Source organism: Prionailurus bengalensis, chromosome B1 (genome assembly GCF_016509475.1).
Source record: "Prionailurus bengalensis isolate Pbe53 chromosome B1, Fcat_Pben_1.1_paternal_pri, whole genome shotgun sequence".
NCBI lineage: Eukaryota > Metazoa > Chordata > Mammalia > Carnivora > Felidae > Prionailurus > Prionailurus bengalensis.
Genome location: NC_057344.1, coordinates 37,643,622 through 37,670,269, shown reverse-complemented (window position 1 = coordinate 37,670,269; position 26,648 = coordinate 37,643,622). Strand labels below are relative to the sequence as shown.

Genomic DNA, 26,648 nt, shown 5'->3' with positions numbered 1-26,648 from the left:
TAGGGTCATAGACCCTCAGGGTTGCATCTGACATTCAGAATGGCCTCGTTGCTAGCATCCCTGATTGTGCCCAGAGTCCTGTCTAGTCCTTCCCCTTCTCCATGCCTTTGCTTGTGCTACACCCTCTCATCTGAGGCACAGTGCCTCCCCCTCTGCTGGATCCAGCCCTCCCTGCCTTTTTCTGCTCAGCACTGTGTATTGCTAAATAGTGCTTTTGTCACCCAAATGGATACTAAACTCTTTGAGTCCAGATGCTTACATCCACACCAAAGAATCAAGATCTCCTAGCAATCTTGGGCTTTTACTGCTATGTTTTGTATTTCTCAAGTCACATCTATTAAAACCTCTCCACTCTGTAAGCTCTGTACCACCTCTGCATCTTACTCCCTGCAGATAACTTCATCTCTATAGTACAGAGATAAGTAGAAGCACTGGGATCAAACTCTCTCAATTCCCTGAACTCATGAACTTACCTAGAGTTGAAGTGATTTCTGCCTACTTTGTACCTGTCAAAATGGAATGTCTTCATATCAGGCTAATTCTTCTAGCTATGGCATGGTTCCATCAATTCCAACTTTCTCAGGGGTCTGGCACTAAGAATTATTTTCTATTCCTCTATTTCTACAAGTTCTGACTTTCTATTTTTTCTGTAATTTTTTAAAAAGTTTACCTATTTATTTGAGAGAGACAGAGACAGCATGAATGGGCGAGGGGAAGACAGAGAGAGAGAGGGGAAGAGAGAGAATCCCAAGCAAGCTTCATGTTGTCATTGCAGAGCCCTACATAGGGCTCAAACGACTGAAACCATGAGATCATGACCTGAGCTGAAACCAAGAGTCAGATGCTTAACTGACTGAGCCACTCAGGTGCCCCATGGCTTTCCATTATTCTCTCACATGACCATTTAAACATGCATATGTCTGCCAAATGAAAAGCAACACACCAGCTCCTGAACTCCATTCCCCCCCACACACCTAGAAATCACTGCCTTTTCCTCCTGTTCACAGACAAGCTTCTTGAAAGAGAAGGTCCTACTTACTATTGCCACTTGCTCATTTCCCACTTATCCTCTGTCTACAGAAGCCTGGTTTTCTGTCTCTGATAATCCACTAGAAATGTTCTCCAGGGATATTAATAAATCCAACTGACACTTTTTAACAGTTACAAATGACCTCTCAGTCACTCCATATTTGTTTGTTTGTTTGTTTTTTTTTCTTACTCTATTCTTTTTGAGACACTCTTTCCTTGGCTTATATGATACTATGATCTCTTGGCTTTCCTCCTATGCCCTTCGCCTCTCCCTCTGTCACTTTTCCCTCTTTTGACCTGAAAAGGTGGTGTTATTTGGGGTTCCATCTTGGACCCTCTCCTCTGGTCCTGGTTGGCTCATACTTTCCCATGGCTGTAGCCGCATCCACATGGTGATGATTGGATCTGTGTCCATAGCCAAACTTCTCTCCTGAGCTCCTGACCTGAACATTCAACTACCTGCTGGCCATCTTTACTGGGATAGGCCACCACATCTCAAACTCAACATATCTGAAATGGAATTCATCATTCTCTCTTCCTTGCCATTACCCACCTTCCCCCAGCATGTCTCTCCTTCTAGGTTCTTAGTCTTGGAGAATGGTACAACTGTGACCAAGCCAGAAATCTGATTCCAAGAAACCTGACCAAGCTCAGAACCCTTTCCCTCTTCTCACCCTGATAACTGACCAGTCTCTAAGATGTGTTATTACTGGTTTTCCTAAAAACCAGCATTTCCCTCTGACTCCACTTCCAATGTCTTATGATCTACATTTCTATCATACTTCCCTTGGGATATCAATAGGTCTGTTATTTGCTCTTTCCCATCCTCTCCCAAAGCTTCTCTGTTGTCCAAAAAATAAAATCCAAATTTCCTAACGTGGCAGAGAAGGCCTTCATGATTAGAACTATTCATCTTTGTATCTCCATATTATATGGCGTCAATCCCTTCCCTCACTTACCCTTGCCTACATCCATTTTGACTAACTTGAGTTCTATAAATATGTAGTATTCTTCCACTGACCCACTTCCCAGGTTTTCCCATGCTGTTCTCTAGGCCTAAATTCCTGAGACTTTGCTGAAACAGGGCTTCTACTAGAAGGCCTTCCTATGCCTTCAACACACCCTCTGTTTAGTCTTTTAACAGTGTTAATCACACTGCAGTGCAGGTCCTTTGTAGTCATACATCTTTCTCAACAGATTATAAGACTTTTATACACTGTTCTCCCATCCCAGAGCTCAATAAATGTTTGTTGATAGATAGCATGTGTTTAAAAATCATATTCTAGAAAAATAAATAAAAAATAAAAATAAAAATCATATTCTATATTTTGGTACATGGGTTCCACGAGCTACCCTTTCCTAGCTAGAACACCACAAAACACTACATAGTGGACATTTATAAACTTTTTCATCCCTAACCCCCATGTCCAGGGGTCTTTTTGGAACATACTAAGTAGCCTGGAATGTATCTGTGACATTTCCCCCCCACTGTGCTTTAAAGAAGGCTTCTCTGTGTGGCACTTGTACCTCAGTAGCTCCCTAGTCTGGTCCAGAGCTTTGGATGGTTGGCATTTGTAGGCTTGTGTGTTAGACCTTCCTCACATGGTAAGAGTACAGTTGAATGACCTAACCTGCTTGGACCAAGATCATGCATTAGATTCAACATCTTTAATGATGCTGTATTTTTCTAAGTCATCTGTACTCTGAGCTCCATTCTATAAAGAGAATTCTGTGAGGAGACACATTTTGCTGATTTGCCTGGGACTGTGGAAATTCCTGGGAGAGTAGACTTCAGTATTAGAATGGGGAAAGTCCCAGTAAAACCCAGATGAGTTGATGGCCTTATCTAGGAAATTGGGATTAGCACAAAGAAGACTGAAATTAGCCCTGAGTGACACCTTGATCTGGCCCTTGGCTTCTCATTGGGTGGTTCCCTAGGCTGATGCTATAGAAAACAAAGAATGGCTACCTGTGTGTGTCTCAAATGGTTTACCATTCAGGGGTGTGATCTTGGGCTTGTGGAAGGAAGTGTCTGTAGGGCCACAGTGGAGAGCAAAGAAGAAAATGTATGGAGGGAATGGTGTGTTAATTTTCAGGTGGGAAGAAACAGAAGAATTGAGCATATCTGTTAGCTCCCAGTCCACTCCTCCTCAATTCCCTGCTTTCCCGCGGACCCCAGAGTGAAGTGAGCAGGGAGTGGGGTAAAAGCCTGAGCTAGGGGAGGAGGTCTAAAAGGATCTGGGAAGGGAGAGATCCCAAGGGGGGGAGGGAAGCCTGGGGGGAGGAGAAGAGAATGAAGGAGAGAGTAAGAGGGGAGAAGGAAAGTGGATAACAGCAGGAGGGGAAAGGGCCTTCATTGTGATGTAAATGCATTGATTGGGAAGGGAGTAGGAGCTGAGTGAAGAAGGGGGAGGGTACTGTGCTGAAACAGCCATGGAGATGAAGGCAAAGAATATATCATAGCTGTTGGTTATGGAGATCTGATTTCTTTTGTGCAAGTGTCACATGGCAGGTGAGCTGTTATTAAATGAGAGAAGTCAGGGCTTAGTAGCAAGGAGGTATGTGGTTGAATGCACTTTAGCATGATAGAAGAAATCATGGGACTGGACCACATTTTAATAGAAAGAACAGTATTTAAAGCCACAAGCCACTTATCCCTAACCCCATTACTACTACCACCAAAAAAAAAAAAAAATGTGTAAATTGCCTGTAAGTTATCAAGAAGTAATATAATCCTGGAATAGATTTGTTTTGTTTTACACATTTTAATATACAATGCCTTGAAGAGGGAACTAAGGACTGTTAAAAGTGTGCCCAGGATAGGATATCACAATTGAAGGTAAGTATATAAAGCTGGTATTAATTTTAACAGAATAACACAAAATGACTTAAGAATGGAGTTTTAACTGGGGACATTCATTCTGAAGGTTTTACTTCAGGAGGATTTTCCCTTAGAGAGTTGAAGGGAGGGAGAGTGGCAGAAAACTTCTGCAACCCCAGGTGGTAAAACTATCCTAAAAGCACCCTTTTCTATGTTTCTACCCATCACAAAGGCAAGAATCTTGTGCAAGATCCAAAACAACAGGATTTGTCAGTATCTTGGAAATTTCCCAGGGAGGTTATCCTTGTCTACTGCAGATTCTGGCTTGGTGCAAAGTTGGGGAATTCTGGGACTGGAGGGAAGCTGGCAATAGGAGAATGTGTGTGAAAGCCCCTCCATGCAACCAGGAGTGTCCTGGGGTGCATTGGGAAAGATCTGTGGAAATGACGCTATCAACTGTGAGTTCCTCGGAATGTCTCACTCACCACTGTATCATTTAGCACAATGCCTGGTACACAGTTGGAGCTGAATAAATGCTCACTGAATGAACTTCCTGCCTTAGATTTCTTCCAGCTCAAATAGATCTTCCACACTGAAGCAACTGGAAGTTACCTTGCTAAAACACAGACCTGATCAGTTCATGTTAAAGTCCTTTTCACCTTCTCCCCTTTGGAGAATTGTCTTAATTTCCTTCCTCAGAGACCTGCACTCTCATTCATGACTTTAATGACCTGAGTCCCAGTCTCCCTTTCCAGTCCTGTTCCCCACTTCACCCTCCACTTGTTCTTCACCATTTCCTCTAATACCACTCACTACATAATACCCTCAGAGCTTTGCTTGCTCAGCTGTTTGCTTAATTTAGAATTTCTTGCACAACTTGTCCCTATGACCCAAGCCTGTGATAACCTACTCTTCAAGGTCCCACTCAAATATCACTTCCTCCATGAAGCCTTCCTGTCCTTGCTTCTTTGCCTGTGGTTTCACAAGAGAGGGCCTGAAGCTATGGCAGCACTGATCTCATGTAACTTCTCAAGTTGCTAGTTATTTACCTATCACCCCAGTAGGCTCTGGAGTTCTTGAAGACTCACACTTTGATTTGTTTTCACATATTCAGCTCAATGACTGTTAAATGAAGGAGGGAAGTAAGACATAGAGGCTCAAAGAGGTTGGAAGAAGGAATGTTAGGGGTATGATGTTAGGAAAATATAAAATGACAGATACCTAGCTGTTTGCCTCAGAAATTTCTGCAACCAGCATTGAGTTTCCTTTCCCCCAGCTAGCTTCCAGTAGGGGTAGAACTGCTACTGACCACAGGAGGAGAGCAGGGGACCCTTTGGCCAAGGAAAATGTTCTCATTCCCTTAGGCAAACCCCACCCCACCAAATGTCATCAGGGTAGAGATGAGGTGGAAGTCCCCTACTTTTCTCAGTCCTCTCTAGAATTTCTAGGAATTGGCCCTGATCTTCTCAGACATCCCACACTAAGGGTGTGCCCTTCCTCCTGCTTTAATATGCCCAGTAATAGTGCTAATTGAAGGAACTTCAGCTCCTTCTGCAGCCTTGTTTTGTCAGGTGTAAAAGTCCTCTCTAAATTTCTGGATGTGGATACCGTTCTTGCTGGCACCCTTCCTTTGGAGTTCAACTGTCACTCAGGCCTCATGAAAGGCCTCTTACAACTCACTCATTCATTGTACTTCATTGTCCCGTCCATTCATTAACATTCACTGGGGATAATTCCTCTCACTGCCACATGCATAGAGGCACGTGCACATGTGTTCAGACCTCACTTCTCATTAGCAGTGAGTACACTTGTAATAAGAAGCAGTACTGCCTGAATGGGGGACCGCCCTCCCCCTCTAATAGCTGGGGAGTCTACTGCACTAATGTTATTTCAAGAAGTAGCAGGAAAATTGGTGGCCTCTGCAGAACAGGCAGGGAGGAAAGGGTGGGGGTGTTCCTGGCAGCTCTCTTCTCTAAAACACCATCAGCTACCTTACTCCAGACAGATACTGCTCCTCATCCCCTTCCCCTAACCCCATTCCTCCCAGAGCCAGCTAGTTCTAGAGATCCAGTCTCTGCCTTCCTCTTGGACATTAACCTGGCATTCAAGGTTCTGCAGAAGACGGCTCTCAAGTACCTTCCACCAGTCTTATCTGCTATATCCTCCTTGAATTGAATTCTACTCCCACAAGCAGGTCTGCTCCTATGATCTTTAGCTCATGCTTTGCTTATATATTTTCCCTAACCACTGCTTAGGGGCCAGGTAGTTGCAATGGCTTGGAGAACTGTTATTCTACCTCAGCAATTCAGCAAAAGTGGTGCCTTTTCAACATTTTTAAATCTTTATTTATTTTTGAAAGAGAAAGAGACAGAGTGCAAGCAGGGGAGGTACAGAGAGAGGGAGACACAGAATCCAAGGCAGGCTCCAGGCTCCCAGCTGTCAGCACAGAGCCTAACACAGGGCTTGAACTCACGAAACCATGAGATCATGACCCGAGCCGAAGCTCAACCGACTGAGCCACCCAGGCACCCCAACATTTTTTAAACTAATGGTTAACAAGATGGTTGTTAGGACCATGAAGAAAGTCATTAGAGGAAGCACACCAAAAGTAAAACCGTGAAGTAAGAGATACAAGAGAAAAGAGGCAGTGGAATGGTGGTGCTTTCATTACGGTCTATCACCTACCCACCAAAATATAGTCCCTGCTCTTCCCAGCCTGACCTGAGAAGCAGGCTCATTTCTCCCTGATGTTAGGATCCCAATTCTCCTCTTAGTACTTAAATACCACTACCAGGCCTTCCAGAACCTAATCTAGCCCTGCCTTTCCATGAGGGAGATATTCCCTGTTCCCCACCAGGACCCACTATCCTTCTGATGTCCATGGGCTTCTTGGCAATACCGTCAACTAGCACTCAAAAGTCCTCTGCATGTGCACATACCATACCTACTTAGATGAGATCCAAAATTTCTAGAGGGAATCCAGCAGAGGCTCTGCAATTCCCCAGAGCACCCCAAGGGAAAAGTCTGCAACTTAGCAGCTGCTTCCTGAGCTTACTGGGCTTCTGGTTAGGCAGATGCAAACTGCTTGCCTAATAAGAGACAGTGACATTTGTTCTCTCTCAGGAAAGATAGGACCTGGTAGGCAGTTGCTTTTCAAGGGGGGCATTTTGTAACTAAAAGAACACAGGCTTTCAAGTCAGATAGATGTGGACTGCAACGGAGCTCTAACACTAACTAGCTATAAGAGCCTTGGGGAAGTTACTTCACTATTCTGAACCCCAATTTTCTTTTTGCATTTGTCCATTGCAGTTGGGCTTCTCAGCCTTGGTGTTACTTACAAATTGGACTAGATAATTCTTTACTGTAAGAGACTTTCTCATCTCTCTCTCTCTCTCTCTCTCTCTCTCTCTGTATATATCAGATGCCAATTATACCCACTCTCTGCCCCCCTCCCCTGCCCAGTTGTGACAATTAAAAATGTTATAGATATTGCTGAATGTTCCCTGGGGGGAGCAAAATCATTCCCAGTTGAGTGATCAAAAACCATTAATATTTACACCTTGGGATTGTTCTAAAGATTAGATAATGTGATAGCATATGTAAAGCATCTGCCACAGCATCTAGCATATAATAAGGAATCAATAAATATTAGTCCCATCAGATATTTTAAGTAGAATTAGGCAGTTTTCCTTCTATCTTCACCCACCATGGAATGTCCCTGGAGCCTCAAAGTGCTGAGTGCTAGTTAGGTAGAGTGGGGTGGCTTTAGAAAGGAAGCTCAGTAGAAGGTGTCTAAGTCCAGTGATCTCTCCAGCGTGTTCAATGGCCTCAGATATTTTATGGACATTCAGGTGTGTCTTAGAAGTATCTCCAGGGAAAAGGGTGATGTAGGCCCAGAGGAACATGGGTTCAGTAGTTTCTCTGGAGAGGCTTTTTTGTAAGCAGGCTGCCCATTTGTGCTTCAATGTGCTCCTCTCCCCTGGTTGTTCTGGGAGATACATGGCCCATTTCAGATGCAGGACTATGGCTTATGTAGAGAAGCTGTTTGTACCAGCAAGGAGAGAATGTGGAAGATACTGGTGAGACACTAGCCTGGCTGGAGCACAGGAAGGAAGGACTCAGAGGAAGCTGGCTATAACTGTAGACCCCAGAGGGTAGCCTTCCTGCCCACCCTGCCCTCAGTGCATCTGGCCTTTGCAGCTGCCATATTCTGCCTGCTCAGCTCTTGGAATCTCTATTAGGGTGGGAAGACAGAGTAAGGAGAAAAGTCTCCAGAAGTAGTATTTCATTCAGGCCTAGGATACATGGAAATCTTCCAAGTCTACAACCAGCTTCTAGCTTCTATGAGAAGTAAAATTGACCCAATATAGGAAATTTCAGAGTTGTCTGAGTTATAGACACCCCAACTCAATTTTTTAAAATATTTATTTATTTAAAGAGTGGGGAGGGGCAGAAAGGGAAGGAGAGAGAGAATCCCAAGCAGGCTCCACATTGTCAGTGCAGAACCTGACACAGGGCTTGATCCTAAGAACTGATATCATGACCTGATCCGAAATTAAGAGCCAGATGCTCAACTGACTGAGTCACCCAACAACCCAGCAACTCATTTTTTTTTTAATAGCGGAGTAGAAAGGGCAATGGACTAGGGCCTTAAATTGCTCCTCTGGGCCACTGATTGATTGTGTGGTCTTGAGTGAGTCATTCTCTCTGGAGCTCCCCTTCATCATCTGCTCTTGGGAAGCACTGCAACTGTTCTTTCCAAGGAAGACTTTGAGAGGCTCTGGTGAGATCAGCAACCAAACATGCTTTGAGAAGAAAGAATTATTGGTGCATGCCCACCACCAAGTTCAGTCTCATGCTGAGAACAGGCCATATCAGAGCCATCTGAAAGGTAGTCACTGGCTGAAAGGACTGAGCTCCCAGTATGAGAACAGACCAAGGTGGGCCACCTCTGGGGGGCCAGAGTGGAGCTGATCTACAAAAGTTACCAAGGTCAGTGTATAACAGGAGCTGGGAGAGAGGGTCTAGCAGGACAGGTGAAGAAGAAAGAGTTCATTGTTTTTATTTGGTTGTAGTTTTAATCATGAGATTAGCCAAGAAAGGTAAACACATGTCAAGTTTCACTCTTTTTTAAATGGGGAGTTGAGATCTAAAAGCCCCAAAGGAAATTCCTCACTTATATGTATTACTCATGGGGAGCTGTGATCTGACCCATGGGTACCTGGCCCACTGTGGTTCCTTCCTCTGCATTTGCTCTCCCTTCCCTCCCTGAGGGCCTACATCATCTCATATCTAACATGTGGTGTAACCTTCAAGAAGGCCTGCCTCCTCTCTTCCCACTAACCCTTTCTGCACAAAGGTCTTCTAAATACAGATTTCAACACTTGCCACACTAATCTTTCTGATAACCTTTTCCTGCTCCCATGGCCTACCTCATCAAGACCAATGCTACCATCTGACAGTGTTGGGAAACCTTCCCATTAAGTAATATAGTCAAAAGGCTTGTGTTTGAAACCTATCTAACCAGCACTTCCTCAGAGAAACAACATGGCCAAGCACCTTAACTCTCTGAGCCCCTTTCCTTATCTCTGAAAATGGTATAAAAATCTCACATGTGGTGATTTCATAGGTGTACAGTGAGAATCAATGACACAGTGCATGTGAAAGGGCTTTACAAACTATAAAGTGCAGCACCAATATTAGAATCCATTCAGATCTCTTGAATTTCTCTCAAAGTTCATTCAAGATTGTTTTCTTATTCTCCTATTATTTCTATTTATAGGGATTTTCACTCCCTTAACTAGCCAGACAAATCCTTCCCTCCAGAGCTCAATGACCTTCCTATTGTGATATTTTCCTTCACTAAGGATACCCTTAGTACTGAGTCCCTGACCGGTCTCGGTTCTTCTGCATGCAGGTCAGAGTTAGTGAGCCCCCACCAAGCAATGTGCTTAGGGTTCATCCACTGTCTCATTTAATCCTTGCAATAAATGTAGCAAAGTATCTGGGTACAATGTCAGTATACAAAAATCAATTGCACTTGTATATACTAGCAACAAATAAACAGCAAAAGAAATTTTAAAAACTATCATTTAAAAAATGTACATTTCAAAAATAACTGAAGTAATACATGGTATCTGCATTGAAAACCATATTGTTTAAATTATTTAAAATGTTATTTAAACTATTTTATTAAATTATATAATTATATATATTAAATTATTATTTAAATTATTTGAAGTAATTTGTGATAAATGTGATAAAGAAAATCTAAACAAATGTAGACATAGGTCAGGTTCATGGATTAGAAGACTCAATATTCTAAAGATTTGAATTGTCTCCAAATCAATCTATAGAATCAATATAATACCAATGAAAATTCCATCAGCTTATATGTTGAAATGCAAATGCTATATAGTCCTATTAATAAGATGTTGGTAAAGAGGGTAAAGTTATGGTGTCAGGATGAGGGACAGAAGGACAAAGGGTACGAGGGCCAGAGGAGTTTCAGGGGTACTTTTAACACTCTTACCTTTTGCCATGGGTTCTATTTATGTAAAATTTGTTTGAAAATCCATCAGTTTGTTCATCCATGATTTGTGCATATTTCCGTATGTATATCATATACTTCAGTACAATTTTCACTTTAAAAAATTCTCACATTGACCCCACGAGTGGTTCTACGTCCCAATTTGCCAATGACTATACAAGGCACAGAGGGAACAAGGAACTGGTCCGATGTCACAAGGTGGATGAGAGGCAGAGAGCTATTCACAGAGGCAGAGAGGTGGATACACAGCCCACCCTGTGTGCATTCCTTAACACCCTCTCCTGACTTTACATCTAGTCATCACTGGGGCTTTGTCTCTTCACAAGCAGGGACCCTGAATCCTACTTGCCTCATGCTCCCTTTGCTGCCTGCACAGGGTTAGACATGGCAGCCCAATAGATGCTCAGTGTTATGGGCTGAAAGCTTCTGTCCCCTCAGATTCATATGTTGAAGCCCTAACCCCCAATGTGATGGTTTTTGGAGGTGGGGCCTGTGGAGGCAATTAGGTTTAGATGAGGTCATGAGGATAGGGCCTGCATGATGGGATTAGTGTTTTTTAAAAGGAAGAGACCAGAACCTTATTTCTCCACCACATGAAGGCACAGCAAGAAGGTAGCTGTCTGCAAGCCAAGAAGTGGCCTCTCACCAGATACTAAATCTGCCAGCAACTTGATCTTAGACTACCCAGCCCTCTCAACTGTGAGAAATTAACATTTATTGTTCAAGCTACCTGCTTTATGGTATTTTGTTATAGCAGGTCAAACAAAGACACTCAGTAGGAAGAAGAAGGCCAGAAGCTAAATCTATAAACTTTCCAACCTACACTTTCCCTCCTTCCTTACCTTCTACTCTTTTCCTTCCTGGCTCTAAAGAGTGTTACTGAGCTTGCCTGTTCTTGACTCTGCCCCCTACTTGGCAGAGTGGTGTTACCTTTAGGATGGGGCTGGCAGGGTGGTTTCAGCAAAGTGGCTTCAGCAGTGCTCCCAGAATGCAGTGCAGAGTTGGAGCAGAAGACCTGCTCCTCTCCCTCAGGCCTCTAGAGCCAGGCTATCACCAGCAGGGTGAAGTTTCCTCCACTCGCCTACTCCTGGAAAGACCCTCATGGGTGACAGGGGAGCCAGACTGGTGTGCCTCAGCTCCCACCTCTCTCTGTCCCCAGGACTTGGTCTTGACTCCTCTACTTCCATTTCAGCCTCCAAGCTCTTTCCTCCTTTCTACACTTGATCTTAGCCGAAAGGCCAAGAAGCGATCTTTCCCCCTTTCTAAAGAGAGAAACTGTCCCTGTTGGCAGAGCCCTGTGCAGAGTTCCCTCCCCAACAGAGCTGAGGTATTCTTCAGTTTCCACCTCATTGAAGAATCAGAAACTGGATGCTGTCAGGAGTCTCCACTGAAAAGGCTGATGCCAGCCTCCCATGGCTCAAGAAGAAGGTGGCCACTGCCCAGGAAAGGCTGTGGGGAGATAGTTTACCAACATTACCATTGCCTCTGGCCAGAGGTAGGTGCCCAAGTTGAAATAGCAGAGTCCAGATCCCTTAGATGTCAATCTGGAGGACATAGTTCCTCTTAACCTCCCATTTGTTAGGTTTGGATGAAGGACTATACATACATGATCTGGAGTAATCTGTACCCCAGATGCAGAAAATGAGGTCTCAGGTTTTATATCTAGCAAGGGGCAATGCCTGGCTTTGAACCCAGACTGTCATCAACAGAGCTCTAGCCACACACACCATCTGTTTACCCCTAGTGGTATTGATGCTCTGTAGACCTTAATACCAGCCAGTGTTTCTCCTGTCCCCTTGCCCAACCTTCTCCCCACAGGCTTACCTGCTCCTCCAGACCTCATCCTAACTCTGCCCCCTGCCCCTTCCTCCTGCTTCACCTCCTCCTATACTCTGGGTTCAGTCTGTAATCCTTGTTAGTCCTTTGCAGCCCTAATCTTGGACTAACACTGTAGCCTCTCCAAGCTTCTGTTCCTATCTGTAAATTGGAGCTAACAGTAGTACCTACCACACAAAGTTTCTGTATATATCGAGTGAGATTTTATTTGTAAAGGAAGTGGGACATATTTGAGAGATTAGTAAATGGCAGCTATGTTTGTCTTTTTGTTTTTTAACATATAGAACTCGGTGACTGAAAGCATTTTTGTGCTCTAATTCTAGACTCAAATTCTTCATATATTTTTCCCCAACGTTGCTGTTCTCTGGGCTCTACTTCTTTTCTTTCATTATCTAAAGAACTGGGGCATTTCCATTTAGGGCCTTTAGAGATTAGATATTTTTTAAACATGGATAAACATGTATCAATTTTTTTTTTTGTAGAAATTGCTCTTAAAGTGCTTAGAAATCACTAACAAATAGATAGTAAAGTCGCTGAGGATGCCAGAGGTATCCTTGGGGCCTACCATAGGGCCTTGCCCAGAAGAACTCAGTACATTAAAGGAAAGGAGCAGATAGTCAGAAGCACAGGTATGAATAGGGGGGAGCAGACACAACCCCTTAAGCTGGTGATGGGGTGTTTTTAGCTAGAGACATCTCCTCATTCCCCTGCATGTTCTCTGAGTCACAGCCAGCTAACAGCAGCCTGGCCCCAGGGCGTAGATGAAATCAGATACCTCTGTCTTCCCCAGAGGCATTTCTGTGGGTCTCTGGCCCTAAAATCCTCTTGGACTGAAGCATGTGATGTTGGCCTATCCTGTCTCTTGCTGTTACTGCTCGGCCCACACTTGCTGCCACCTCCTGAAACAGGAGCACCTATGGGGAGGGCTTTTCACCTGAGTCCATGGAGCGGCTAGAGGAAGAAGAGAGAGTAGGAGAATCTAAGGGATGATGTCAACTCAGTGGCTTGGAACAAGGGGAGTAAACATGAAGCAGCACAGAGGCTGGTCTGCACCATGAAATGTCCACTCTTGCACTGGATCTGGTGCATACTGAGCACTCTGTGGTACTATGGCAAAAGAAACCTTCATAGACACCAGTCGTAGAAACAAGACTCTACCTTCTACTAGTACCTTTATATGACTCAATGTGGAAATATATATGCCTGTAAAGAGTGAGATCCTAAGAGCCCTTTCTGGTCAACAAGAGAAGTGGCTGATCCCTGGGGTCCTCCTGCCACTGTGTCCCTGAAGACTCCAATCCTGAATGCCTGAGAAGTGCTGTGCATCCAGCACAGGTCTGGGCAAAGCAGGGAGATGGCGCTTCAATTAGACCAGATCCCAGAAATCCCACCTGCCTCCTTGTTCCTGTTCTGTAGCTGCTCCAGGGCCAGGCAATAGAGCAAGGTCCTCAGTAGCTGGCAGAAAAGGTATGAGGAGTGGAGAAAGAGGAGAGTTCTTGGTTTGTGTCGCCAACCCTTCATCCTGTTTTCCTATCCTGGGACACACCTCTCTAGGGCCCTGCTGAGTGCAGACATTTTAAGTAGGGACCTCAACATAGCACCATTATTTTTGACCCTTGGCAGGCTTTCCTGAAACCACTTTATGCTGATGAGAGTAAGGCCTAATTCCAGGCTGCCTTGTGTCTCTCTAACAGGTTCCACATCCCTCATCAGCTTCTGAATCCATGAAGTGCAGTCAAGTGGGAGTTTATAGCTGCTGTCCCAGGGACTGTGCCCAGGGCAGGCCTTTGAACTCTGTCTTTCTCTGCAGACAGGAGGTTCCCACTGCTGTCTAATGGGGGAGGGCAGAGGCTGCTGGAGGGAAGTCCTGTGGATGCCTTTGTTCATGGACAGCTCTCTAAGATCTGTTCAAGCTGTCCTGGCCCTAGAATCAGATGGCCCTGCAACTGAGCTAACAACCTCTCTCCCAGATGTTTCTAAAAGCCATGAGAGCCTCTTGTCACTGGAGGCACTGCCTTCTCCCCAACAGATACCAACATACTAGAATGGAGAAATTGCTAGACTCTGAAGATGTAGGTTCTAAAGTCAGATCAGAGACCTAATAGCTGTGTGCTTGTGCCATGGAAGAAACCACCTCAACTTTCTGGACCATGCCATCAAAGTGGAGAAGTTTCCCCTGCTTAAAAAAACACACACACAAAGAAAAAAGAAAAATAAAAAGCAGAGAAGGAGCTGAGAAGGCAGGTGGAAGGTGCACTAAATGCCAGACTGCTCATTTCACATGGGAGGGTTCATGTATCTGTCCCTGGTATAGAATGTGTGTCAAAACAGCAGCAGCTTTGATTTGGTCCACCCAGGCTGCCTGCCCCATCTTGTAATGATGCTATTTAGGCAGAATAATGTTCCTCTGTCCAAAGACAGAGGTGGACTTTTCAGCTTTTCATTCTCCTATGTGAGACTTGGCCAAACTTGGGCCTTCTTTCATCTGTACATCTCCCAATGAACTAAATGCAGAGAGAAGTTTCATTTGATTTGTTTTTCTTTCTCCTCTTTTCCTGACCTTATATGCTACATAATCCAGAAAATGACCCAGATGGAAAAGGCACTGGCTTTGAAGCAAGAGTCAGGAGGAAAAAAGAAAGAGGTGCAGTATAAAATCCTTGTATCCAGCCGATCACCCTGGGGAGAAATCTTTCTCCCCTAACTCCATTCCACACATGCTCCAGATGGTGTTATGGAGTCTTCTTGAGGGCGGAGGGAAAATCCAGTGGCCCTTCAGGGTCTCTGAGCCCTCCCGTCCCTTGCCTCCTGTCCTCCACACATTTGTCATAAGCCAATGTGAGCAAGAGATCTACTTCAACACTGAATCTCTGCCTCAGGACATTCAATGATGCCACACTCATCTGTTGTACATAATTTCATTAGCCAATTTTAATTTAGTCAAATTGACAATGTAGTTAGAGAACCAGAGTGACAAAGGTGGAAGTGTTTCACCCCCTCTCCCGTATTGTTTTTAGTTATGACTGTCTCTTTGTGCCAGAGTAAGCAAATAAGAGAGCAGTTGTGAGGAGGCACTTGGGTGGGTCAGCTGACTGAGCTCAGGTCATGATCTCATGGTCCGTGAGTTCAAGCCTCAATAGGGCTCTAGGCTGTCAGCACAGAGCCCACTTCAGATCCTCTGTCTCTCTCTCTATCCCTCTCCCATTTATGCTCTCTCTCTCTCTCAAAAATAAATAAACATTGGGGCATGTGGGTGGCACAGTCAGTTAAGCTTTTGGTTTCAGCTCAGGTCACGATCTCACGGTTTGTGGGATTGAGCCCCACATTGGGCCTGCATTGACAGTGCAGAGCCTGCTTGGGATTCTCTTTTTCTCTCTCTCTCTCTCTCCCTCTTTCTCTGCCCCTCTCCCACGCATGCTCTCTCTCAAAATAAATAAATAAACTTAATAAATAAATAAACATTAAAACAAACAAATAAAAAAATAAAGCATTAAAAAAAAAGAGAGAGTGGGGCACCTGGGTGGCTCAGTCAGTTAAGCGTCCAACTTCAGCTCAGGTCATGATCTCACGATTTGTGAGTTTGAGGCCTGCATCGGGCTCTGTGCTGACAGCTCAGAGCCTGGAGTCTGCTTTGGATTCTGTGTCTCCCTCTCTCTCTCTGTCCCTTTCCCGCTCACACACTCTCTCTCTAGATAAACGTTAAAAAGAGAGAGAGAGAGAGAGAGAGAGAGAGAGAGAGAGAGAGTAGTTGTCATGCAGTATTGGCTGACTCCAAAGTTTCCCCTTCCTGATATCCTGGACATGTCTATATGAAGGGCTCATGGCCTTCTTGCATGGATGACTTAGTCTCATGCTGGCCTTCCTTCCATTGGCTGACAGGAAGGAGATGAGGCTAACAGAAATAGAGCTCCTATTATGTTTCATGTGCCTTTACTTATATTGGGTCATGTAATTTTCACAAAAATTCTACCTAGGACACAATACATTTTATAGTAAGAGAAAGATGAGAAAGCAGGCTCAGAGAGGCTAAGTGACTTGCCTGATGCCATACAGCTGTTAGGTAGCAGAGTCAAACACTGTCAAAAACAATGTTTTTTCTGCTTTCCACTCCCAAACTTGCCTTAAAGGTTGACAAGCATGAAAAAACCCAAGCCTCACTTGTGGGGCTCACCTGCTCTACCGGGGCCGTAGGTTGCCATCCAGGTGAGGATGAACTTCTCTGGAGACTAAAGGCATATGGCATGAGCTGAAGTGTTTCCTGAGGAAAGACTCACTGGAGGCTGGAGATGTCACAGGACACTGCCATGGCCTTATCCTCCCTTGGTTAGTCAGGCTTCTAGAAAACACAAGGGAAGCTCCTGGGCAAGTAGAAGATGATAGGGAATGATGTTCCGAGATCTTTGGAGCTGTGGGCAGGAGGACCCCTGGAACCCAGTTCTGAGATTGAAGAAGGTCCTTACTTGACCATATCTGACTCTCTGAGCACTGGAATGGACATCTGCCTCCTGGCTGGGAATCTCTCCCAATGTGACATCAACTCTCTGGGTGGTTAGCAGAGCTCAGCGGTACCCACAGCCTTCTCATTTTGTTCAGATTTGGTTTGAAATGGGCACATATGAGACACAAACAGCAAACTTGATTTTCATTTTGGAAAGGTGACAACTGGTCACAACTGAGACTGGCATAGTAAACCTTCACTATCACATTAGATGGGAGCTTCTCAGAGCTCTTGGAACAACGAAAAAGGCAAAAGAAAAGAAGGAAATCAAACATCTGAAGACCCCAGAAAAATAAGGAGGAATACAGGAGAGAAAAATGGAGGCTGTGGAAGTCCATTCAGTGGAAGTCCAGGGACTCCTTTGACTTGGGTGGGGAGAGACCCACAAAGACTGAGAATATCCCATTATTGACAAGAACATATGTCTTCTGGGGCAAACCTGCCTAACACTAAAGATTTGAGGATCTAATGAATTCTATTGGCCCTTCCATCTTTGTCCACAGTTAGCAGCAGGTTAATGTAAAGAGTCTGAAGTGGGAGCACCAATCCTAGTTCTGCAACTAACCAGCTGTGGGACCCTGAGCAAGTTCCTCCCCAGTCTGGGCCTCTATGCCTTCATCTGTTTAAAAAAACAAAAACAAAACAAAACAAAACAAAACAAAACAAAACAAAAAGGCTCCTGTGATTCTGTCTAGGTCTAAAGCAGTGCAAAGCAAGGTGTTACCCATGTATCTTCTCATAAATAAGTTCCTAGACTAGGAACTTTCCTCTCCTTGAGCCTTAGCTACCTTACATTTCCAGGCAGTGGAAGATCTCTGGGAACATGTGCTATCAATCAGGAGATAGGAAGGAGGAAAGAAAGTCATTTTACTAAATAATGTTATTTCTAGAAAGAAGTCTCTCCAACCCCAAATCTATTCTATTCTCCATTGCTGGATTAACTTCTTAAAACCAAGGTTTACTATAAGCCACTGTCTACCTATTACTTGTCATTTACCACTGCCTACTAAATAACAAGCAAACTCCCAAGGGGTGCACAAGGTCCTTCTCAATCTGATTCAACCTGCTTTTGTTTCCCCACAACCTATTGTCCCCTATCTTTTCCACCCTCCCTCATCTCTTAAAATCACACCCAGGAGTGCCTTAGTGGCTCAGTAAGTTGAGTGTCTAGCTCTTATTTCAGCTCAGGTCATGATCTCACAGTTCATGGGGTCGAGCCCCACCCGGGGCTCTGTGTTGACAGCATGGAGTCTGTTTGGGATTCTCTCTCTCCCTCTCTCTCTCTCTCTCTGCCCCTCCCCTGCTCATGTTCTCTCTCTCTCAAAATAAATAAACAAACAAATAAATAAATAAATAAATATTAAAAAAATAAAATCACACCCAGATCACAGGGTACTTCTCAACTTCTATATCTTCCATGAAGACTTTTTAGACTAGTTTAGCTTTGTATAGGGATATTTTCTAATGCATCTGTTGTCTCCCCTAATACCAAGCCTGTCTGGAACAGTCTCTGTCTCATTTGTGGGTCCTGCCAGGAGCTGGTAGAGTGCTTGATATGAACCTAGTATATGTAACTTTAAGAGAATGCAACTAAAATAGAAAAAACTGGGTCCAGGGGCCCAGAGCAGGAGTTCTTGGAGGTGAGTAAAGACAGCAACTTGGGGAAGAAGGTTTTGGATGGAGTGGGAGGAGTGGATAGCATAGAATTTAAGGATCCTTTCAACTCTGATATTTTGTATTTCTATGAAGAACACTGGACATTTCTTCAACACAGACTCTTTAGTTTCCTGATAAATCTTGGAGCCTTGGGTTTGGAGGTCCTGTCTGTAGCAAGAGCTACCCACTCCCAGCCAGTGCAATGCCTCTGAGCAGGGCAGTTGCAGACCCCTGGAGGGGAGAAGCCCAGGCAGCTGGGAGCAGACAGCTCCCTTAAGTGGAGCACTGCGTTTTTAGTGCAGGTGGAGGCTGCGGCTCTGCCTGGTGGTTTTTGCTTTCCCCATCTGCCTGCAGTTCAGTTTGCCTGCTGGTGCCACTGTGGTATTGGGGCTGGAGGAGGTTGTCTCCTCAAGATGTGAGCACAGTCTAATCCTTCCCAGCCTCCTCCACATGTGCACTGCTGAGATGCCCTTCAATGGGAAAGAGAAGAAGAGAGCTGAAGTTAGAATGTCTGAAGGTTGCAATAAATATGGGAGGTTCTCTGAGTGCTTAAAGGGTCCTTCTGAAATCCTCTGGCCTCTGACCTTGCTGCTGAGGTGGCCAGGGCAGACCTAGCACAGGCATCCTCCAGACACTCTGGTCAGACTGCCTCTTAGTGATCAGCAGAAGGTAAAGAGCAACCTCAAGGCTCATTCCCCCAGACTTCCATCCCTTGACAAGCTCAGTTAATTCCCCATTGTTTCTGCCTCCCTAGCTGTGTGGTGGCTTCTGTTCTCAGGGTTTTTTTTTTTCATTATCTTCATGGATAAGAGGGTGGGAGGGAAGGAACCAAGGTTGGGGGATCCATCAGGTTCCAGGCCAGCTTGTGTTGGTACTGTATTCCCCTTCCAACCTCTGCTTGGGAGACCAAATGAATGTTATCAGTGACTCAGAGAACCTTCTGTCAAGGTCACTCTGTTCTGCCTGATGCTATCTCTGCTGTCTGACATGAGAACTGATTCTGTTCTCCACCTCCTACCAGCCTCAGTGCAATCCTGGGCACTGGATGAGCTAACAAAGAGTGCCCCATCTGTTGGCTGGAGATCATGTAGAGTCTCGCTATGCCAGGACAGAAAGTCTTTAGGTTTCTGCCTCCCTAGCTGGTCGGTTCCTGTGTGGTACAACCCTTTCTCTCCCTGAAGCTTCCTTGAAAGCTGAGGGAGAACCAGCCTTGAAAGTTCCCCTGTTATTCCTTCTTTTCTTGCCTGCCTGGGTTTTCAAACTCGGTGGCCCTTGGGCACCACAGGGAGATAGATCTGAGAAGGATCTGAGAAGGAAGGGCCACTGTAGGCCTTACCATTACCTTCAGCCATTTGAGTCTGAACCTTAAGTGAATTCAGAACCTGGTGCTCTACATGTGAGGCATGGCATATTTTCCTTTCAAGGGATTTATAATCTAGGCAGGGAGGAAGGATAGAGAAGCTAAATACTAATACATGGGAACAGATGCTCAATGGGTGTGACAGTACATATTGCAAATTTAAGGAAAAGGGAGCCAATAGGGGGGCGGTCTTTCTCCCATAGCTGATGTCCTTTCTTCCCTCTAGACCAAGCAGGTGCAGCCCCTCAGTAGTGAGCAAACCCCTCGTGTCTCCTCCTATTGAGCCAGGACACACTCACCTATTGCTCACCACCCCACCATCTAGAGTTATTGGAGTTCCTGGGGAAAGGTGCTGGCAAACCCAAGCTTTGTTTCCCTGCCTCCTTAGCTTTCTCTTGCCTCCTTCCCTTGCATGCCTATACTCAATTCTCTCTTCAGCAGGAATATAATGTTCAGCTGCTTTACACCCACTCTCTGAATGCTGCCAGCGAATAATGACTAAGGTGGTGGGTGGAAGTACAGCAAGTTGAGACCAATTTAGCAGTCCAGGATGCCAGGAGGAGGGTGATTTAGCAGCAAATGGCTTTGCAACTGCAAGGAGAGTGAAGATGCCCCCAAAGCCAACAGGCCAGTGAGCCAAGTGCACAGCCCCACCCTGGTGCCTCAGGCAGGGATTGCCTCAGCCACCTGGCAGTCTATGCATTGCAGTTACATTCATGCAAAGGACAGGGTCTGTCCTTCAACATCAATTGATTTCCAGAATAATGCCCATCTTCACCCCTGATCTCAACTCCACTTTGACACTTTTGAGGGGTCTGTGTCCTTGTGTACCCCTTAGTCTGAAAGTCTCACCTAGATTTATCCCTCTTCTGGTGGATGCTATGGCCTGGGAACTTCTGCAGCTCTGAAGGGCTGATGGCAATTCAAAAGACTGCTCTGGGCATGGCAGAAATTGAGGTTCTGTGGCATCAAGGAGGGGTGCTGCCAAGTACACTTTAGATAATGCCATGGAGAGACCAACCCAAGTAGACACAGGTGTGGATCTTCCAGGTCCTGCCATCTGGGAATGTCTGAGGATTCATGCTATGGGATGTGACTGTGAGTGTGGATATCAGAGGAGAGCATGTCTCAGTGGGAGAGATGAATGAATGAATTTAGTGTGTGTGTGTGTGTGTGTGTGTGTGTGTGTGTGTGTGTGTGTGTCTGCCTGCTAGCAGTCATCCTTAAGGCAGTTATCTTCTCCCACAGTGATTAACTGACTTGGAAGCAATTCTGTGGGTGATCTGTATAGGGCAGCTCCTTATTGCCTTTGTTCCAGGTACTGGACAAAACCCACATCACATCTGTTTAGACACCAATTTGGCCTGTCACTTAATAAGAAAAATCACCACTCTACTGGATTGATTAGAACAATTAGTTTTAGCTGATAGCTAACACATATACACCCTCACATTCTGTCTGCCATCAGGCCTAATGATAGGGTGGTAATAGCCTTGGACTGGGAGTCAGGAAAACTGAGTTCAAATCCCAGCATTCCACTTAAAATTTTGGGTGAGCTCCTTCACCTCTGATCAGCTCATTGAGTTTTCCCATATGTCCAACTGTGGAAGATATCTTCTTACAGGGTTGATGATGATGATACTAATAACACCATCACCAGCAACATTAATATCCCTTTTCAAGTGGACAGTCCTGTACAAATAAAAAGAGCTGTTAAAATTATTATTATAGGAAGCCTAGGGATGATGATAGGCCATCAAGTAGAAGTTGATGTCTGTCAGGAAGCAACAGAGTAACAGAAGCAGGATGGAGATTGCAGACACAGGGACAGCTTTGCCAAACGGCAGTTAGCCTGAAGCTCAATGCGGCCATGCTTGATTTTTGACACATCCCCACCCACTTCTCTAAATCCTTGGAGAAGGGGATCCAAAGTGATTCTGCACACTCATTTTGCTGAAGGCAGTTGTTAGAGGTGAGTTACCTCATATCTTTCATTTCCCAGCTCTGTCTGCTCTCAGTGTCTTCCTGAGTTGCATGGAAGGAGGAAACAGGCTCCCACCAGGATTCCCCTTGGGAATAAAAGCTCCATCTCCTCAGGTCTCAGCTTGCATCTTGAAACTATAACCTTGCTGCTGCTATGTCTACTCTTTTTACACATTCCTGAAGCTCAACTTCAAGGTTTAGTTCATGACCACCTTTTCCCTGGTGTCTTCGAGATCACCTCCCTCCTGCTGTGCAGCTGCCATGTTCAAAGTTAGTACAATCCAATTTTCAACGTACTTGTCATTGATTCATGTGTTCTGGTTCTTCTTTTCAATTTTCATCACAATTTTTATTCTCAAGGCATTATTGAAACATTTCTTAAAATCCCCCAACTCCGTGGTACCTTGCATGGATAAAATCTTTAATAAATAGTGAAATGCAGTTTTAGGAAAACTAAAATAATCTCAGACCTCTGAGAAGGCATGTGGCAACCTTTGAGAAATAATAGGGCTGTGTAAAGGGTATGGAAAGGGAGTCACCAGACTGTAATCATGTGACCTTGGACAAATCATGACCAGATTACTTCCCCAAACATGGTAGCAATTCACACTCCCAACAGCAGCTTATGAGTGTCTATTTTAGATCGGTGGTTTTCAAACTGTAGCAGCATAACGATTTATTCAAAAGCTACCTCTGAGTCCTACCAGTTAAATTACCTAAAGATTCCCCAGACAGCTAGATACTACTTTGTTGGCAAACCCCTAGAAACACCCCATCATTGCCCTGGAACCACTGCCCTCCTGGGGTTCCAAATGCACAATTTTAAAACCTCAATTCTAGACCCTAGCAACTCCCGCTTATATATATTTGTGGGTTGACTGAACCTGACATAGAGTGCCTATGTTGGAAGGGTGGTTGGGAGCTAGATTTTCCTTAGGTTTCCAAACTGGAGTCAGGAACTGAGATGGAGGAGCCCTGTCTAGGCAGCAGCCTTGAAGGAGGTGACCCAATAATAAAGGCAGGAAAGCAGAGGCCACACCAACGAAGTGTATCCATGCAGTAACCTGCTATTGGGAAAATGCTCCCTGCCAATGGTCTCTGACAGTTCTTTTCCTTCCCATTACTTTATTAAACAAGCATTTATTAAGGGCCTAATCAAAGTAGCCACAAACTATACTCTGAGCTAGGCATTCACGACACTATCTCTGCCTCTAAGAACTTAGCAGGCTCTTCAAGACCAGTGAGTAAATGCCAGGATAGCATGGAAGAACTCAGAGGAAGCCATGTGACCCAGAGAAACTCAGGGAAAGGAGAGGGGAAGTTTTCTTGAAGGTGTTGATTCTCATGGTTAAAACCAGAATTGCAAGTGGGAGCTTGTTAGGTGGAGGTAGAGGGAGAGGGACAGGGCAAGGATATTTTGCAGAGAGGAAACATGTATTTCTATTTTTAAAGCAGAAGAATATGGAAAGAGCCAGGGCAGGGGTGCCTGAGTGGCTCAGTTGGTTAAGCGTCTGACTGAGGCTCAGGTCATGATCTTGTGGTCTGTGAGTTCAAGCCCCATGTCGTGCTCTGTGCTGACAGCTCAGACCCTAGAGCCTGCTTCAGATTCTGTATCTCCCTTTCTCTCTGCCCCTTCCCCACTCATGCTGTCTCAAAAATAAACAAACATTAAAAAAAAAAAGTAAAAAAAAAATAGCCCGGGCTGAGCTGAGCAGAGTTCAATTCCTTGCTCCTCCATTTTCTACCCTAGCTACGTTATTAATTTCCTGGTCTAATAATCATACACCCTGCAGGGCTGTGCTGAGGATTAAATGAGATAATGCATAACAAGTACTGTGTACATAGTATACTCAGTGAATGTTAACTATTGCCCATTACACCGACTATAAGCTGGTTAACCATAGGTTTGCCTTCATTACCTTATTCATCTTCGTAGCCTCACTGCCTGGCCCAAAGCCTTGCATTTTGTAGGTATCCAATGAATATTTATTAAGTGAATGCTGAATAAGTACAAAGGCATATAAATACATTTTCAGGATTAGAAAGCCATTTTTTATATGGCTGGAGCCCCATCTACCTCTTTGTCCAGACAGACAGACATAGGCAAACACATGGCTTCTCAAGACTGCATGGCAAATCTTTCCCTCACATACTCCCAAAGCATTGGGTCTCCCAAAACACACCTTTGACAGCAACTATTTCACACACATCTTCTGTGGCACACACAGACAGGAGGCTCCTCCTGCAGACACAAATGCACACGCTGGATTGTTAAAGCAGGTTTTACTTCATGAAGTGCACAGAGGCTGCCATAAATGTTAAATAACAACCATCTCAAATGTCCCATCCTCCTTCTTGCTCTCACATAGACACTTTTGAGAGACAACCTTTTTTTCTCCACCTGGGTTTTTTCTCACCTCATGAAGAGTGAATGTCCACACTCACATCTTCTCAGCTGAGAGTTTATCCTTTGACTTCCTAACTTTGCTCCCATTAGCAGTGGACCTCAGGGAAATCCCTGCCCCTCTCATGCCTCAGTTTCTTCACTGGTAAAACATAGAGAATTAACAATGCTTCATGCCAACCTGGTAGTTACATTGTGAGGATAAAGGAGATAACAAATGAGATAACGTCTGTGATGTGCAGAAAGCACCTCAGAAGAAAGGCACTGGATAAATATAAGGTGTAAATGCCACACCTGATTAGTGTGTGTGCCTCTGCCCACAGATTTCCACCCACACACTCTGCTCTTCTCCACCCTTGAACACAAACACCCTTCCTGCCTGTAAATGCAGTCTCAAATACCCATTTTCATGTATGTACAAATATATGCACACTTTCAACACCTGTATTTTCTGCAGAATGCCCACAGAAAATTATTTTTGAACTTAGAGGAAGCTCAGGTTACAAACTCTAGCTCCTACCTACAGAGTCACTTCAAGGGTACCTGGTGCTGGAAGAATTGCCAAGCAGATGGCTCACCTCTCTGTGGCTGGGCTGCTCAGCTCCCATGACTGCAATTAGGCTGCACTACCAGCAGAGCAGGAGACCCTTTATCTGGTACAGCTCTTGCCAAGAGCTCTCCAGAACTCAATGCCTCCACACCAGTTTGCCAGCATCCAAGACCCAAGATCAGGGCTGATGGTTGCAGGAGGGTGTGGATGGAATGGGAGAGGAGGGACCCAGGAACTTTAGATGCTTAGATCCCTAACACTCTTTGTTCCTGGGGAACTGAGTGCTCTGAAGCTAACAAGTCTCAAGCACTTTCCTAGGCCTGACATACTTGTGGGTGAGAAGAACACTCATTTTCTCCACAGTTTACTCCTTTCCACTTGGAGCATGAAGGAGAAAGCTCACCTGGCTTGTGGTGTTTTGGTGCCTGTTGCTGCTGAGTTGTATGCTCTGAAAGATGGAGTTCAGTATGTTGAAGGGTGTGGTGGGGGGTGTAGGGAGTGGGGGGCTGGTTGCCTATGGTGGGTGAAAAAAAGACATGAATGTAGTGTGTGTGGGTGTGGAACTGTGCGTGTGTTAATTTGGCTAAATGGCAACTCGAGGACTGATCCTGGTGACCGACAACTCCAGGGTGCCACTTACCTTCATTCATTAACCCCCTCTCTACCCACCTCAGCCCCTGTGACATATTCCTTCAGTGAAACATTACAGACCTAACTGTATCGCATCCCTGCCACCCTGTGAGTGCAGACACAGCCCATCTCCATAGTTCCAGAAGTCAAAGTGCAGTGACCGGACCCCAGCTGTCAGACCCTCTGTCTAGGACCTGGCCCCCTCAGGGCTCACGCACACTCCCCTTTTCCTCATCTCAGACATCACTTAATATCCATCAAGATCAGATTCGGGGCTTGGAGTAGATAAAACCAGTCTCTGGGAGACCGAGACAAAGACAGAGGACAGACGCAGCATCCTTTTCTCCAGGCTGGGACCAGAACAGCAGCACCCACCCCGGCAGAGGGAGAGACCCTGACAGTTACATGCAGAGACAAAGACACCTAGACAGAATCTGACATAGACAAAGACCGACGGACGCACGGACGCACTGGCACTCCGTGAGGAGTGCAGTTTCCCTGGGAGCCCTGGTGCGGGTGCCGCGGCTGCAGACACTTCTCAGGAGCGACCCCTCGTCCACCGCACCTTACCTGCCCCCTTGAGCCTCGGACTGACTTGAGAATTTTTTTTCAGTGTGTTTCGCAGTGTGTTCCCGGTTGTCTTAGCAGAGCCGCCGGCCGAGCGGGTCCCGCGGCGCCGCCACAACTCGCGGCTCTGGCTAGCTGGACCAGGCGGGCAGAGAAAGTTTCGGCCTCCCCGCGCGTCCGCCGCCCGCCAGCTCTCCGCGCGCCGGCCACCGCGCGGGGTCCCGGAGCCGAAGGCGGGGCGGGGCGGGGCGGGGCGGAGCGGAGTGGGGCGGGGCCAGCGCCGGCACCGCTCATTGGCTGGGGCGGGGCCTGCAGCCTCTCACTTGCGGCTCGGCGGCCTTTGTTCACCGCTGACAGCTGGGGCTGCTCTAGACCTCTGGGCTCCTTGGCGTCCGCCGTCCGCCGTCCCCCATCTCTCAGCTCTCACTTCCAGCAGACCCCGCCGGGCGGCCCTGAGTCTTTCTCTCCACCCACCCCTCCACCCCGCCCTTCCCTTTCTCCTACTGTTCTATCTTGTTCTTGTCCCTTCATTTTTTTTTCCTTTTATTATGTGCACTCCGTTCTTATTCCTTCCGGTTTCCTTTATCCATTCCTTCGCTTTCTCCTTTTTCCCGTATTCCTCTCCTTCTTTATCACCCCTTCTAGTTACTCGCCAGTTTCCTTTCCCCAGCACGGTCTCCCTACAGCAACCCCCAAATCCCGCAAAAAGGTTGGATTTCTAGGTTCAAAGAGGGACCCGCAGCCTTGGTGAAGGGCAGTGCTTC

At 45.6% G+C, this 26,648-nt stretch overlaps 1 protein-coding gene across 1 annotated transcript in view; it reads right to left on the bottom strand.

The window, feature by feature from the left end:
* LZTS1 (leucine zipper tumor suppressor 1) overlaps positions 1-26,102 on the bottom strand; it is a 46,997-nt gene extending 20,895 nt beyond the window's left edge. Inside the window, exon 1 of the mRNA XM_043562431.1 lies at positions 25,888-26,102. The gene's annotated coding sequence lies outside the window, so the exon portion shown is untranslated. The remainder of the gene's footprint in view (positions 1-25,887) is intronic.
* Positions 26,103-26,648: the final 546 nt, after the last annotated feature.